The following is a 13,656-nucleotide window of genomic DNA, read 5'->3' on the forward strand; positions in this document are numbered from 1 at the left end:
GGTGGGAAAAAAAAAAAAAAGAAGCCGTGATCGCGATCGGTGGCAGCTCCACCGCGCCGCTTTCATCTTCGGCAACAATTCAGGGCAGGTCCTTCCCTCCGAGAGGGACCGAGGGACGCGCCGCTGAATTGCTGCCGAAGACCCCGACATGCCGCCCCTTCCCCTTGCCCGCCCCAAGCACCTGCTTGCTGGGTTGGTGCGTGGAGCCGGCCCTGCAAAGGAGGATCAGGATGCAAACCTTCCTGATAGAGGTCACATGACAAAGGAACACAACAACTCAGCTCAGAAAACGAGGACTGGCAATCCCACAAATAGCTTTCAACAGTTTTAGATAAGTTTTGGTATGATTAATTACATGACCACGTTTGCACCAACCTTTGAACTTGTCTGAAAATCAACACAGTTGCCAAAGCAAGACAATGGATTTCCTGGAAGATAAGCAACAAGCTATTGATTTCCAGAATTTCACGGATTTGTTCACAATGGAAACAGCTCCAGGATTTGCCTACTTTGATCCTAATAAAAAGCTGATTCTAAAAGCATGCATCGGAGATTAGACATGGTGCTGTACAGCTCCAGTAAGACTAACCACTATATCATGCATCAAAATAACTCATAGCAACATAGGAATATTATAAAAAAATAGAAGAGGAACAATGTGCAATTTTGTTTGACTGTAAATGCTTCCAAGAGCATGTGTTTGGCTGCAGTGTAACCGCTGACCCACTTGAAGCAGGCCTGAAGAACTGCTCACACTACGGAGAGTAAGAGTCTAGTTACAGAGATGTAGTGTCAGATCTTCAATGGGTGTAAACTGACCTGGCTCCATTGAGGTCAATGGAACAACACCAGTTTACACCAGCTGAGAATCTGGCATATAATATCCCCATTGATATTATACCGGAAGAGATGTAGCAGGTACTGATAACACTGGTGAAGAAATGGACACACCTTGCACACCAATGTCTTCCAGCAAGCAATCACAAAACAACAGAAATTAGAGACAACCAAAAAGGATGAACTAAAGAAAGTCTTAAATGAGTAACAATAGTGATGGATGGCCAGACATTAAAAAGACATGTCATTGAAGGACATTGGAATCATACTAACCGACTCTCGCTCTTGGAAATAGTTATTTCACAGGAAGACAGACATGCTATGGTACCAGAAATGTATAAACACACCGTGTTATCCACAAAGCAATGCTCCCGCTAAGAAGATACCCCAAAGGGGCTGCTAGATGAAGCTAAAGCTGTTGGCAAAGCCCTCTATTTCATTTGGTTGGAATATTGGAACATATTTGCTATTATGCAATTTACTCTCCACAGTGGACAGGGGGAGAGGTAACTTTAATTTTTCAGTGTAATTCATCTTGTATGTGTTGTAATCTAGAAGGCACTCACATACCACAGTATTAGGTGTGGATAAGAGCCTAGAAAAGAATCTCATCAGAAACTAGGCAGGTTGAGCATATGGATGGGTTAAGGAGGAGGTTGAAGACAGATGGAAGAATATGGCAACTAGGAAAAATAAATATGAAAAAGCAGAAAGGAAATACCTCAATGCTAGAACAAACTAAGGCAAGGAATACATGGCTATGTAACTGCTGATTCTCTGGATCTGTTCCCGTGACTATCCAAAGGAGAGAAAGACAGTTTATTGTCTGCTGATTACAAAGGAAGAGGAATTGTCACATCTTTACGATATATGCCTGTCAAACGTTTGGTCCAATAAATTGCTCCCTGCTGTGTTTGACTGAATTCTGGTTATTGTTATTTGTTAAACATGCCTCCACCCAGAAAACCAGCAGCCATGGGGCTAAAGGGCTATCCTGAGCCTAACCCTAGAGAGCTGTGGTGCTGCAAACTTTTTAGTACGAACCCAAGGACTCTCAAGGGTCTCTTGCCTTACTCAGGGAAAGGATGGTAAGAGTGGCAGCTTGGGAGAATTCCCTTGGAAAGGTAGGGAGTGCCACGCCCACATGTCGTAAGGCTGGCATGATCCTCAGGGCTTGTCTACACTTTAAATGCTCCAGTGGCACAGCTGTAGCGCTTCAGTGTAGACACTACCTAGGCTGATAGGAGGGGTTCCCCTGTCAATATAGGTAATCCACCTCCCCGAGAGACTTAGCGCTGTTTACACTGGGGATTAGATTGGCGTAACCACGTCATTCAGCGCAGTATGGATTTTTCACATGCCTAAGTGACATTACTGAGTCAACCTAATTTTTTAGGGTAGACCAGGCCTCAGACTGGAGAATTATTCTGTTTAACTTATTCTACTTTCTTGTAATAAACACAATGCCTTGAGAAGACGACTTTGCTGACTGTAAAAGGTTTATTTTTCCTTGCCGGTTCATTCCTCTAGCTTCTAAAGTTTTGTGTAGAGGCTGGGCTGTGGGGTCAGGGGTATGTCAGAGGTGGGGTTAGTCCAACAAAATTTGTCAGATAAAATACAGGGAGTCCCTGTATACATTGGGTTTGCATTCTTGAAAAGGGCGATGGATACTGAAACGACATATACTGGGGAATTTTTCCCCATAAGAAATAATGGAATGGGGGGGGGGGGGGGGGTTGGATGCGTTCACAATTTCACCACACTCGCCTATGACAATGCTCTTTTCACCTAAAACAGTGTGCCTTTTTACAATGACAGGTCATACAGTACACATTTTACACATAAAACATTGAATAAAATCATGTAGAACACTACTAACACCGTTCCAACACACAGAACATTTTAATACAGTAAATACAGTACAGTAATACAGTATAAAACAGTATCAATTATGCTAAACTTAGGTAAGGGTGGTGGCTGGATTTTCTTGGGCTGGCTTTTCCATGGCTGGCTTTTTGGTTGCAGAAGTCTTAAAAAAAGGATTTTATTGACGTCTGCTCTCCTGCATGAATCTTTGAACGACAGATCTCCCTGTAACAAGCCACTGAATCATTGAGAGCCCTGGAGACTTTGGCAGACCGTTCACGGAAAGGATCGCCGCTCTGTATGATTTCCGTCATCTCATCCAGCAATCTGAAGAAATGGGAGAGATTCTTTGTCATCAGACTCCTGGCTTCCTGCCCTACGTCATTGTCATCATCGTCCTTGCTTTCTTCAGATATCAGTGGTTGGTCCAGCTCAATCAGTTCCTCATTTGTCAGTAGCTCAGCGTGAGACTCCAACAACTCCTGTTCATCCTCATCCTCCACCTCCTCGAAGCCGACATCCTTCGCCAACTTGACAATTTCTTGCTTGAGAGCAGGAACGGCATCAAATCCCATGAATCTGTGGACAGCATCTGGCTATGCACAGTGCCAAATGCCGTTCATACATTGCGAAGTGACCTCTTCCCACAACGCGTCAATGTTTTCCACGTCATTCAAGATGTCATAGGACTTCCAAAACTCCTTTACATTGGGCTTTCCTTCACCTGCTGTCTCCTCAGTCAACATGGAGAACGTCCTCCGTAGGTAATAAGCCTTGAACATGTCCAACAGATGCAAGTACAGTACAGTACTGTACAATAGGGGAACGTGTTACAATTCACGTTGGTCCTGATCCGTGCAAACAATGGATATGCGGAATAGGACCAACGTAAATTGGAACACGTTCCCCTAATGATGAGCGACAGATATCTGAAACAACGGATAAGGGGGAGATGAATACTGGGGACCCCCTGTAGCCAAACTGTAGGCAATTACAACGTGTCACCTTGCTGATTGGATGAACGGCCCAGTCCCGTCATAGAGAAGGCTAAATATCACCCAATCATGAAGGTCTATTACAGGAAAACAAGCTTTTAATTTTTGGACATGGCAGTTGATTATTTCACATGGTATGTGCTGCTCAAACTGAGAGGTCTAAAAAAAATTCACTCCTCAGCTAAGTGACCTTGCAGGCTAGGTTTCAGTCCTCAGAGAAATGTATGCCCACTGGCCAAGATATAAAAATCCATGCCAAAAATACAGCTGCTAGAATTTTAATTTCCTGGGAAGAAAATCTTATTTCTTCATCAGGTATTAACACATGGCTAGTTGTCCATATTTAATGGCACCCAGAATCTTCTAATCTGTCACGCACTACCATTACCTGTATCCCAGATTTAGTCCCACAATTACCATTTTCCCATGCACACTCACAGTGAATCATCTGTATCAGAAATACTGAACCACGAGGCTATAGAAAATATTATTTATGCTAAGCATAATTCGGTGAGCTCCCAATGAAGTCAAATCAGTGAGATTTGTTAAGCCTGGACTTACCTGGGTTCACAGCTCCGTGGTCCGTGTACATCTTTCCTCCCACACTCTAGACCAGAGGTGGGCAAACTATGGCCCACGGGCTACATCCGACCCGCGGGACCCTCTTGCCCGGCCCCTGAGCTCCTGGCCCGGGAGGCTAGCCCCCTCCCCGGCAGCCTCAGCTCACTCAGCAATGCTCTGGGCGGCAGGGCTGCGAGCTCCTGGGGCAGTGCAGCTGCAGAGCCGCAGCCTGACCCGGTGCTCTGTGCTGCATGGTGGCGTGGCTGGCTCCAGCCAGGCGGTGCGGCTGCCTGTCCTGGTGCTCTGGGTGGCGTGGCTGTAGTGTTGCCAGCCACCGGTGCTCCAGGCAACGCTGTAAGGGGGCAGGGAGCGGGGGAGGGATGTTGGATAGAGGGCAGGGGAGTTCGGGGTGGTGGTCAGGGGGCGGGGGTGTGGATAGGGGCGGGGCAGTCAGAGGGCGGGGAACGTGGGGGGGACAGTCAGGAAGGAGGGGTTGGATGGGGCAGCGGGGGGCAGGGGTGGAGGGTCTGGGGGTGGTCAGGGGACAAGGAACAAGGGGGGGAGAGGATGCGGCAGGAGTCCTGGGGGGGCCGGGAGGGTGGGATGGGGCAGGAGTCTGGAGGGGTCATCGGGGGCAAGAAGCAAGGGTGAGGGGGTCGGATAGGGGGCGTTGGCTGGGCCATGCCTGGCTGTTTGGGGAGGCACAGCCTCCCCTAACCAGCCCTCCATACAATTTTGGAAACCCGATGTGGCCCTCAGGCCAAAAGGTTTGCCCGCCCCTGCCCTAGACATTTCACAAACAAATCAATTAAAAAAGTTAATCAGCAAGGCATTTAAGTGTACAAGTAACTGCTCATCTGTGGTATGCAAATGTGTGTTTTCCATGTGCAATTAGTCATCTGCTTGCACGTGCACGTGCCAGTTTTGCTGGCACAGCTCAAGAACAGCCCTTGGGAATTGTAAAACCTCTAAAGCTGGGAGATTTCCGGGCACACTGTAGTTTGGGAATGGATGGCCGTGGGCGGGAGAGGGTTAGATGAGCCACATCACGCATGCCAATTTCAACAGTAATACGAACGAGGGGTACCTGTGGCACCTTAAAGAATAACAAATCTTTTTGAGCATAAACTGTGGGTTCTAGCCCAGGAAAACTTATGCTCAAATACATTCGTTAGTCTCCAAGGTGCCACAAGGACTCCCCGTTCTTTTTGCTGATACAGACTAAGACGGCTCCCACTCTGATTCACCCTGGAAAGCGGCGGCAGCGGTAACCCTGAAGAAAGGCCCCTGATCTGCCCCTTCCTAGAGGCCAGGCGCGTTCAGCTCTGGGACGGGGCTAGGTAGGGTGACCAGACAGCAAGTGTGAAAAATCGCGACAAGGGTGGGGGATAATAGGAGCCTATATAAGAAAGAAGAACAGGAGTACTTGTGGCACCTTAGAGACTAACAAATTTTATAAGAAAAAGACCCTAAAATCGGGACTGTCCCTATAAAACCGGGACATCTGGTCACCCTAGGGCTAGGCCAGCCCGTTACAGAGCTGCCCTGATCAGACCCAGCTCTTCGGAGCTGGGGTTTGTGTTTCAGGCTCGTCTCTAGTTACAACTTCTTTGTGCTGCGGCTGAGAGCAAAGACATCCCCTCCCAGCAACCCCGCGCACCCGGCCGCGTCGCTGAAAGACGACGACTCCAAGGGGGGAGCTCCCTCCCCTCGGCCCTGGTGCCGTCAGTCACTCTGCCCGCTCCCAGCCGAGCTCCCATGGCCAGGGGCTGCGCGGGGAAAGGCGGGGCAGGGAGGCTCCCATTGGCCGGCGCGTAGCCGTCTCCGCCGGTGGGGGTCGGATTGGCAGCCGCGAAGGGAGGTTTCTTTGTCGGGGCGGGGGAAGCGGAGCCGCGGCGGCGATCGCGGTGTGGCTGATGGAGCGCGGGGGAGCGCGTGGCCGCTCTCCCTCCGCCTGGCAGGTAGGAGCCAGTGTGTAAGGGGAGCTCTCCGAGAGAGCCCTGGGTGTGGGCTGGATCCTGCTCTACTTTCCAACAGGCGCCAATCCGGAGTGACTCCGGTGGAGTCACACCAGCCTGAAACTGGCCTGCTGCAAGGGAGCGCAGAATCAGTGCCAGCCTCTCTGTGTGTGGGTTGAGCTTCAGGCTCTACTGAGGCTAGGATTGGTGCTCGGGGGGGGAAACAGAGATCAGTGGTTTCAGGGGCAAGCCCTAGGAGCTTGCAAAAAAATGGGATCCAGCCTTGGTGCTCTTTTTGTGTGTGATAAAAGTAAAGCACCAGAAATGTTGCCTTTGCTGGCTGAGCAGTGATCCATTCTCCTCCCTGGCCAAATGGCCAAAGCATTTTGGGATTGACCAGATGTTTACAGGGGGGAGGGAAATCATAATCTTTCTGTGGTCGTATTAAATCTGCTGCTGCCTGTTGTTTAGCAGTACTGTTATTATTGACCTCATCTGTCACCCACAGCATGCTAGGCACTTAGAGAATATTAAGTGCAAATGTGCGTTGGCTTCTCATTTTGGTTGGTTATTCTGATTAAGGCAGCCTTGTTGCTATAAATGGTGCTCTACAGTGGATTCAACTCAGTGATCAAGAAGTTAAATCCTGGCCTGGTGGAGCTCACGGTCTCATTTTTAATGTTAATTTCAAAGCTGTTTAGAGTCTGTGTTGGGTGTCAGGAAATGCCAGTGCCTAGTAACGGTGTTTAAAGTTTACAGTGAGCCAGTTGCATTTAGTTGGAGCTAGGACACAGTTTGTTTAGATAAAGCTGTTTTTCCTCTAATTCTATCCAGATGTAAGCCAAAAAAGAAACTGCTTGTCAAATAGGGTTTTTTAACACCATTCAGTGGCAAATTTTGAGTGTTGGGGGCCACTTCCTGAGAGATACTGAAGTGCCACAACTTCCATTGGACCTGCCCCTGCTCCCAAGTGGTGGGCAAATTTCCATTGTTTCTGCTAGCCCAGGGGTCGGCAACCTTTCAGAAGTGATGTGCCGAGTCTTCATTTATTCACTCTAATTTAAGGTTTCACGTGCCAGCAATACATCTTAATGTTTTTAGAAGGTCTCTTTCTATAAGTCTATAATATATAACTAAACTAATGTTGTATGTAAAATAAATAAAGTTTTTAAAATGTTTAAGACGCTTCATTTAAAATTAAATTAAAATGCAGAACCCCCCAGACCAGTGGCCAGGACCCAGGCAGTGTGAGTGCCACTGAAAATCAGCTCGCGTGCCGCCTTCAGCACGCGTGCAATAGGTTGCCTACCCCTGTGCTAGCCTTTTCCTAAATATATGCCACAGTTGCTACCTTCACTTCAGCTCTACCACTGGGAGCAATGTCAGGGGTGCCCTTTCAGATTTCTTTTTTTGGGGGGGAACTTTAATCATAATTCCTGGGGCTACTTAGGCACTTGAAAACTCTAGTTTTTGGCGGATAATTTAGCACAGTTAGTTGACAGGAGGCTTATATCTAATTCCTTTATAGAAGAAAGAAAATTAAATAAATATTAGACCCACTCAGCTCTAATAACAACATGTTCTGACATCTTGTGGCAAGTCACTTAAGGGACACTGGTGAAGTTTAAAATTTTAATGTATATTCTTACTTTATTACTAACTCTGTGGAGAGAGAGACCCTGTCAGGACTTCTGGGTTCTATCCTAGCTCTGGGAGGAGAGCGGGGTCTAGTGGGTTACAGCGGGAAGCAGATACATCTGGATTCTATATAAGAACATCAGAATGGCCATACTGGGTAAGACCAATGGTCCATCTAGCCCAGTATCCTGTCTTCCAACAGTGGCCAATGCCAGATGCTTCTGAGGGAATGAACAGAACAGGTAATTATCAAGTTACCCTGTTGCCCACTTCCAGCTTCTGGCAAACAGAGGCGAGGGACATGCAGAACATGACATTGGATCCCTGCCCACCCGGGCTAATAGCCTTTGCTGGTCCTATCCTCCATGAACTTATCTAGTTCTTATTGGAACCCTGTTATAGTTTTGGCCTTCACAACATCCCCTGGCAGAGTTCGACCTGTTGACTGGGAAGAAATACTTCTTTTTGTTTTAAATCTGCTGCCTGTTAATTTCATTTGGCGACCCCTAGTTCTTGTGTTATGTGAAGGAGTAAATAACATTTCCTTATTCAATTTTTCCACACCATTCATGATTTTATAGACCTTTATCATATCCCCCCTTAGTCATCTCTTTTCCAAGCTGAAAAGTCCCAGTCTTTTTAATGTCTCCTCATGCATTTCTGTTGCCCTTCTCTGTACCTTTTCCAAATCCAATATCCTTTTTGAGATGGGGTGACCAAATCTGCATGCACTAGTCAGTATGTTGACATACCGTGGATTTATATAGTGGTAATATGATATTTTTCTCTTATTATCTATCCCTTTCCTAATGATTCCCAGTATTCTGTTAGCTTTTTTACTTGCCACTGCATATTGAGCAGATGTTTTCAGAGAACTATCCACAAATGACTCCAAGATCTCTTCGGGTTCAGCTAATTTAGACCCTATCATTTTGTATGTATAGTTGGGATTACATTTTGCCAAGTGCGTTACTTTGCATTTATCGACACTGAATTTCTTCTGCCATTGTGTTGCCCAGTCACCCAGTTTTGTGAGATCCTTGTGTAACTCCTCGCAGTCTGTTTTGGACTTAACTATCCTGAATAATTTTGTATCATCTGCAAATTTTATCACCTCACTGCGTACCCCTTTTTCCAGATCATTTATGAATATGTTGAATAGGACTGGTCCCAGTACAGACCCCTGATGGACACCTCTATTTAACTCTCTCATTCTCACCTTTTATTCCTACCCTTTGTTTCCTATCTTTTAACTGAAGTGCCTGGCAGTGCTTTCAGGATCATCTAACGATCCTTAATTTACTTTAACGATAAGCCTTTTGTTATCTTAATCACCCTGCATCAACAAACTCACTGCTGCAAAGGCTGGGCTGCTCCCAGCTTCTGAACACTCAAGCTGTTGCAGTTAAGAGCTCCGTCTGGGGCTGGGTGAGTAGACCTCCCCTATGAAACTCGGGGAGTGAGGACTAAAGCCCTGCCCCCCCCATGGCACCCCATGCAATATTAAGAACACTAGTGTAGACAAGGCTCCTGAGCCCACTGACTTTTTATGGAATTGTCCAGTGCTAATAGAAGATCTAGACAACAGTGGCTGAAGTGCCAGTTGATACTAGTGTTCCCGCTGTAGGTACCACTGGTGGATGCAACAGTGGGAAATTTTGGAGAACAAAAATTGTATGTAAACAAGGCTAATGGGAGGTTTAAATGAAAATGACTTAAATTGTTGATTTTAATCATGAGTTAAATCAGCAAGCAGGAAACCTTGATTTAAATCAGTGATTTAAATCTTAAAAACAACAAGGAGTCCGGTGGCACCTTAAAGACTAACAGATTTATTTGGGCATAAGCTTTGGAGGGTAAAAAAGTCACTTCTTCAGATGCATGGAGTGAAAGTTACAGAAAGTTGCCTGCATCTGTAACTTTCACTCCACGCATCTGAAGAAGTGACCTTTTTTACCCTCGAAAGCTTAGGCCCAAATAAATCTGTTAGTCTTTAAGGTGCCACCGGACTCCTTGTTGTTTTTGTGAATACAGACTAACATGGCTACCCCCTGATACTTGATTTTAATCTTGTTTTGCATTTGTACTTTAGTTGTTTCCCTAAAGAAACATTCTCTCTGGCTGATATAAGCATTAGAACATGCCGATTATCAAAATGTAAAGACTATATTCGGTTGTAACTTTTTGTTACCAGGAGAATACGTTATATCTATACACACTTATTTACACAATTATACAGCTAAACATACATTTAATCAGATTCTTCATTTTTCTGTTTTTTATGTTAAGAAATACATCACTCACCATTTTCTACTTAGATTATTTTTACTTGTGATTTCTGTCATTTGAATGGAAATTGGAATTCAATTAAAAATGTGTCAAAACAGCCTTTGAAAGTTGTTTATCCGTTAATTAAAATGTATTGGATACAAAAGAAAAGTTTATCAAACACGTTTTAATGTAAAACTAACTGATTTATTAAACAAAGGAAGTATTAAATGTAGTTAGTGAACTGACAGACTGGTCACCATGGATCAGGCTTTTAGTGGTATTTAGACTTCTGAAAGTCTCACTAGGCACCTACCTTCATCTTGAGGTGCCTTGAAAATCTGGCCCCGTGACCTTCCAAGTTTTCAGAAACTGATCTCATCAGGAAACACGCTTTCCTGTTTTTTCAGCTTCCAATTGTTTTCTCAGCTTTGAATGAAGTGGTCCAAAGAATATTCTCTTCACTTCCCTCTTCGCCTCCTAGCTAAACTGAAACTATATACATTAATTAAGACCAAATCTTCTCTGAACAGCAGAAACGGAGAAGTACTTACATTAGAAGTGCAAATACCAGCATTCACTCCATTGTAAAGACTGAAAATAATATAGATATTTGCCCGGTGCAATACTTGATTGTGACGTGTTTATAAGTATGAGTCAACCTCAGAAGTGAAAGATGTTTTCCCTGCAATACAGTATATAATTAAAAAGCAGCACCCTTTAACTTGCTAATGTGGAGAGGGCTCACTGATGCACTATATTTTTATTTATTGATTTTTTAAAAGATTACAGTCAGTTTGGGCCTTTATAGGGGGTCATCATAATTTTAAAGTTAATTCTAAACAGGTTTATCTTTTAAAAAGAAGTGAATTTTTAAATTTAAATCAGAATTTTTAAATGTTTAAAAATCATTGATTTTTTTTTCTTCATCCTGATGGGATCTGGATCAGGCCCATTGAGTTCAGTGGGAGTTGTGGAGGGGATCATCATCTCTTAGGATTAGCACAGTGACAGCCCCTCCTCCCCCCTCCAAAAAAAGAAGCTTATATTGAAGTTAGCGGTGATAATGTTTTAAATTGAAGAGTTCAAAGCCTGTGGTTAAAGAAATGCAAGAACTATCCAACAGCAAAAATAGTCAGTTATTCTGTATCCTAAACTACGGCTTCTAGAAGTCTCAGTGCTTGTGGAATAGACAGTAATAGTAACTTGTTCGTGCACTAGAATGAAAGGATAAAGTGTGTGTGTGTGTGTTTCAGACATGTTAAGACACAAGGAAGGAGCTGGCTTAAATTTCAAGCACTGGAGATTCAAGCTGTTCCTTGCATAGATTACAGCTAAATGGATACCTTCCCCTTACTTCTCATACCATTAACAGCCCCCTTTTCCGTTTAGCTTTGACATGGGACTGCCTATGCAGAGGGATCATGTTATGGACCAGGGACACACCACACCCCTAGAATAATGCACATTCAGTGTTGAGGCACCCTAGTATCAGAAAGATGTTGACAAATCAGAAGGAATTCAAGAAAGCACGATAAAAAAAATGTAAGGAGGCTAGACAGATATTAGCAGGTGCAACTAGTGGAGTTGCATTGTTTACACCAGGTCTGAATCTGACCTTCTGTATACACCTTTATATAAGCGACAGTCAAGGGAGGGGGCTATAGTACTGGAAGTGTGAAATCAAAAAGGAGAGAATGGAATTGTCTAGTAGATGCCAGTTTAGTATCTTTGTTATATTTGGGGATCCATAGTTCAATCCTGAAGGATCTTATCGCTGAAGGAGTTAATAAAATATAGGAACAGAGGGCTTTGTAATGTAACAGACGAAGTGCTGACCTGTAAGCTCTGGAATCAGTATTGGAATTTAATATGTGGTTCCCCCTAGATTTGCCTGGAATATTTTTTTAAAGGTTTATGATCATGGGCTGGTTTTGTACAATAGATGGTTCCAGTTGGAACTGACGGACTTTAGCTAGAGCTGGCATAGAGGCAAAGTCATTTCTCAGGCATTCCAGCCAGACAAGTGCATCTCTTTGAAGATTGTCGTTTAATCACCTACAGCTAAGGTTTAAACTACCAGTATTTAGCTTACTAGTGTTCAGTTGTATAAACATTTAATATTCTAGTTAGTTCAAAACCCAAAACATGATTTAAAGACGTAAGGTCACTGAGAGTACGTCTACATTGCAAAACAAACAAACATCACACCCAACAGCCACTGGGTCAACTGACTCAGGCTCATACTAGAGGGCGAAAAATAAAAGTGTAGACGTTCCCGCTCAGGCTGTGAAACCTGGCGATGAGGGTGCGTCTCAGAGCCTGAGTGGGAACGTCTATACTGCTATTTTAGCCTCACAGCACAAGCCCGAGTAAGCTGACTTGAGCTCCGAGACTTGCTGTCATGAGTTTGGGGTTTTGTTTGGGTTTTTTTTGCAACTTAGACATATCCTTTGTGACTGCTAGGTAGCAGAACTGTACATCATTTATAAAACCTCTGCAGTTAAAAGCAAGAAAGTGACTAGATCGTAAATCTTGCGTTGCCTACAAGCTAAACAAATACATTCTTCTTATCAAGTATGGGGGCGGGGGGGAGGAAGAGGCAGATTTCCTTGCAACACAACAACCTTGACTCTGACCCATAGATTTTTGGGGTGGTTTTTGTATTATTTTTGCTTATTCAATTTTGGTGTCTAAATATTGTTACCGTTAAATGGGTTTTCGTAGTTGCGATGGTTTATAGGTTAATTGACAGTAGATTTTTTTTTCTAAAGTAGTTCCAACTGCTGTTTCCGGAGAATAGTTTTGTATATGTAATTTATTAGGAAAAGTATCTAATATAATTCATCCTCAAATGCGAATTTATCTGTCACGTAAGACCATCTACTCTGCTATGGATGAACTGCACAATTCAGGGAGAGGTGTGTGTGCAGAGATGGCTTAAAGCCCACATTTGGGGATGCCCAATCCTGCTGCATCCCCCTTGCACTGAATTAAAGCAGCCCTAAGGTTGCTGTAACTTACAATGGTGCCAACCAGCAATTGGCATGGAATAGGGACATCCTAGCCATTCCGCTTGTGGCTTCACCTCTTTTTCTTTTGTTAGTCAGTAGCTGGGAAGAAGAGTGGCAGGAGAGCTCTCCTCTTGGATGGGGGTGATCCTCCTGATGCAACAATAGTATTTATTTTGGTCAGAGTTAAGGTTATGAATTAAAGGAAAAATAAATCAATCAGGTCTGACCTTAAGCAAAAACATCACAATTGGGTAGGATGAAGAGAATGTGTGGGATGTAGAATTGCTTTGCCCATGATCTCACTTACATGTATTCACTAACATGGGATCTTTGTCTGGAAAAGGCTGAGAATTGCTGCTGTGACATCATTGCAACCATAGTATGGCCAAGGCCCTAGAATGTCTTGTATTTAGGGAGCACGGGTGCCAGGATTCTGTATGCAGCACTGTGGAGTGTGTGTTTGGGGAAGGACTCTGCACTTTTGCCCACTACACACTTGCCATTAGAACAGGGGCAGAC

The 13,656-nt window shown here is 44.4% G+C and overlaps 1 protein-coding gene across 2 annotated transcripts in view; it reads left to right on the forward strand.

Annotated features, from left to right (window-relative positions):
• Window positions 1-5,999: 5,999 nt before the first annotated feature.
• CEP68 (centrosomal protein 68) overlaps window positions 6,000-13,656 on the forward strand; it is a 29,241-nt gene continuing 21,584 nt past the window's right edge. Inside the window, exon 1 of one of the 2 annotated variants that reach the window (XM_054023466.1) lies at window positions 6,000-6,220. The gene's annotated coding sequence lies outside the window, so the exon portion shown is untranslated. The remainder of the gene's footprint in view (window positions 6,221-13,656) is intronic. The other variant, XM_054023467.1, reaches the window with a different exon arrangement.

This window comes from Malaclemys terrapin, chromosome 3 (assembly GCF_027887155.1).
Source record: "Malaclemys terrapin pileata isolate rMalTer1 chromosome 3, rMalTer1.hap1, whole genome shotgun sequence".
Classification (NCBI taxonomy): domain Eukaryota; kingdom Metazoa; phylum Chordata; order Testudines; family Emydidae; genus Malaclemys; species Malaclemys terrapin.